Source organism: Phocoena sinus, chromosome 17, assembly GCF_008692025.1.
Source record: "Phocoena sinus isolate mPhoSin1 chromosome 17, mPhoSin1.pri, whole genome shotgun sequence".
NCBI lineage: Eukaryota > Metazoa > Chordata > Mammalia > Artiodactyla > Phocoenidae > Phocoena > Phocoena sinus.
The window spans coordinates 77089999-77093848 of NC_045779.1; positions in this window are offsets into that span (position 1 = coordinate 77089999).

The following is a 3850-nucleotide window of genomic DNA, read 5'->3' on the forward strand; positions in this document are numbered from 1 at the left end:
GCTGCCCGCCTGGAGCTCCAGAGCGGGGGTATGCGCGGGACACCCCAGAGGCCGGGCAGGTGAGGACGGAGGACGTCAGCCAAGCACACCATGATTCTCAGCTCTGAGAGTCTGAGCCTGATCTGGTCCCCGCCCTGGGCGCCGACGCCACTCACACACTGAGGTCAGTCCCGGAACACGACGAACCTTGGCATCTGTCACGCCGGCCGAGCTCAGATCACGGCCACAGCCCGGGCCCTCCCATGCCCCCACTTTCTACACCACCATCTCTTCCCCTTTGCTCTCTGCTGAGTCTGGCTGTCTCTGTCTGTATGATAAGACCCCCGCCACCCCATCCTGCTTACGCCGGCCCCAGCACACCCCTCACCTCTCACGGTGATAATACACTGACCTGAGTAGTCACTGGCCGCTCTCTGGGGGCATCTACTCACGATCCCTTTTGTTTCGCAAGATGAGGAGCTCAAACCTTGAGACCCTGGGCCCTGTGGAGGTGGGCTTGCTGATGGCCTCGGGGATCCACAGTCCAGGGCGCTCGGCTCTCTGGGGCCGGGGAGGCACAGGGCTGGGAGTGTCTGGGCTGAGCTGCCTCCACCCCACATGGCCTCAGGGCAGACACTCCTTCACTGGGCCTCGGTTTCCCCCGTGGTCTCCACCGCCTCAGCTCTTGGTCCTCCTTGAGGCTCCACGGGATGGACCGCTCCACCCCCTGAATCTGCTTTGGTCAAGCGCGAGGGCTGCCGCGGGCCCCCCCGAGCCCTGAGCAGAGCGCCCCCCTTCCATGCTCTCAGCAATAGCCCTGCCCTCCGTGGTCCCGCCGGTCCTCCGGTCTGGGGCTGACTCGCCCTCGCGTCCACCATGTCCGCTTCTCCCTCTGTCCACACCCAGGACCCCATACCCCCATCTGCCGGCCCGGGCTGGGCCTGTCCACACTCCCGTGGGAAGATGGGGCTCAGTGTGGTGTGGGATGTCACAGCTGGTGATGGCTGGGGGTGGTGGGCATTGCGGGGAGCACTTGACCAGTAAGAATAACCAGTGGAGGTGCGCGCTGGGGGCTGGCCCCGCTCATGAGGGGTCACCCCGGGTGTTGACTAACCTCTCTGAGCCTCAGCCTCCCTGCCCGCAAAGTGATGATGTAACAACAGCATCTTCTTTCTGCAGTTTCTGAGCGGGTTCATGGCATCGGTTCCCTTGCAGATCCAGGCACTGGTGATGGTAACTCCTTACCCACCTGGCTCCTGGCCTCCTCCACTCACTCAGAGGAAACTGAGGCTCTGGAAGGGACAGGCCAGGGCTCGAACCTGGGTCTGCCTAGTGCGAGCCCACAGCTGGGTCCTTGGGCCTGAGGGAGGGCGGGCACCCAGGCAACGGTCCCCTCCTCTAGCAGGTGCACGGTGGGCACCCACTCCCCACCTGCCTTCCACCCTGCTCCACTCTAAATGTAGCCCGGAACGAGGGGAAAGGAGAGAAGCCTCTGCTCTTCTGTGGGGATAGCCTGACGCTGGCCCTCACACCCAGGCTGAGTGGGGAGGCACAGACCTGGCCCTTGGATGGGCCCCAGGTGGTGGGCAAGCAGAAGCGTCCCAGACACCTGGGCTTGAGCCCAGCCCTGCCACTCCCTCGACCCTCGACCTCGGCCAGTCAGCGAGCCGCCTTCTCCTCATTTGCTAAATGGGGTCACTAGTGCTTTCCACAGCCTGAGGAAGTCAGTCTGAGGGTGGAGGCGTGGCCCTGTCCCCTCCCCGTTCCTGGCAGGTGCCCTAGTCCTGGCTGAGGCACAGCGAAGCCTGCAGCTGGGGTCAGCTGGCTGGACCCCAGTGGGCAGGGGCCACGTCCTTGTAATGCCTAGCACCGTGCCAGGTTCAAGGTCTGGAAACTGCCTCAGGGCAACTGACCCAGGCTGGGAGCCTTCACACATCTACCAGCCACTACCCTGGCCTGCTCCGCCCACCCATGCTCAGGCCCTTCCCTGGGCAGAGAGGAGGGCACGCGACCTGCTCTCCGGGGGCTCAGGGTCAGAGGAAGAGACACATAGTGGGTTGGGGGGACTGGAGCATAGCGACTAAGAGTCTCGACTCTGGCCTGGATGCCCCACCCAAAGCCTGGCTCCATCTCAGAACCGGCTTGTGACCTTAAAGTCTCTGAGCCTCAGTTTCCTCATCTGTAAAGTGGGCAGAATTGGGATCCATCTCTGAGGCTGTACCGACACATTGTCAACACGTGGCCCTGGAAGGGTCCTGAGAGGATTTCAGCTGGTGAGGGGATGGGAGATGGGCCGAGTATAAACAAAGGTGAGGGTTAGGGAAGGGAGGTGCCCTGTGGAGAACGGCAGCAGGAGGACGGCAGGGTGGGCAGGCAGTCCTTGCAGAGTGGACTCTGCACAGCCCCAGGCCCCAAGGGCGAGTGCTGGTCCTGGGTGGACTGAACAGCTGGAGTGCAGCTGTGCGGGTGGGGCCCAGGGCTTCGGGCCCCTGGGGGCCTCCCTCCTCCTGCACATCTCTTCCTTCCTTTTTCCCCTCCCGCCCATCTCAGAGGAAACTAGGGTCTTGGGAGGAAGGGTCAGGAATTCCTCCACTGCCCAGGCTGCCCAGGTCTCAGTCTCCTCATCTACGCAATGGGCACGTGGCTCTGAGGGTACTTCCAGCTCGGAAGCACTTCAAGGCTTGAACATGCCTGCACCTTTGGGAACGTCTTGGCTGCAAGACTGCTCTAGAGGGCTCTTTCAGGGAGCAGGGCAGAGGGATGGTCGTGGAATCCCGGCGGCTTGGGGACTGGGGCGAGATGCAGGCCCAGTGCTTCCCAGGTTAGGAGGGGCCCTTGGGAGCCGCGGGCAGGAAGTCTCAGCCTCCCTCCACCATGTGTGAGATAAAGTCCTTCAGTGGCTTGGCGCTGCTCAGCTCCTGGCCTCAGACATGGACTCCTGTAACACGGAACCCCAGGCTACAGTGCTTGGTCACAGGTGGCCTCATGACCCCAGCCCAGCCAGTCACTACCGGCCCTGGGACTTTTGCTGGCAGCTCTCTTCCCTGGGGTTGCCACTCTAGCTGGTTGTGAGACTCAAGCTGCCGATGGCCGTATTCCTCTAGAGGAAACCCACCAGGAGGAGAGACTAAGTCCTGACAGGATGGTTCAAGCGCCTGGATCCAGCCCTTCCTGAAGCCAGTCAGTCGTCTGGGACTTGGTTATCTCCCTCTTCGGCTTAAGTTACTTTGGAGTTTCTGTCACTTGTGACTAAAATAATTCTGACGATACCCTCTTATTCATCTGTAAGCTTTCTTCAGTTCGGACGCCTCTTCCTTCAGAGAGCCCGCCCTGATTGCTTCAGGTAGATTTGCTGCCACTTCTGGGCCCTCACTGTACCTGAGGCTCTGTCATTGCCTGGCCACTTGTCCAGTTTCCCCACTAGCCTGTGAATTTTTGGAGGAGAGGCCTGCACATTCACATTCAGTATATGTCAAGAGGATGAGTGAATGAATGTGTAAAAGCTCAGCTTGTGGGGCATCCCCGGTGGCACAGTGGTTAAGAATCCGCCTGCCAATGCAGGGGACACGGGTTCGAGCCCTGGCCTGGGAAGATCCCACATGCCGTGGAGCAAATAAACCCATGTGCCACAACTACTGAGCCTGTGCTCTAGAGCCTGTGAGCCACAAATACTGAGCCCACGTGCCACAACTACTGAAGCCCGTGTGCCTAGAGCCTGTGCTCCACAACAAGAGAAGCCACCCCAGTGGGAAGCCTGTGCACCGCAACGAAGAGTAGCCCCCGCTCACCACAACTAGAGAAAGCCCGTGCACAGCAACAAAGACCCAACACAGCGAAAAATAAAAAAAGCTCAGCTTGCACTCCTCCGAGG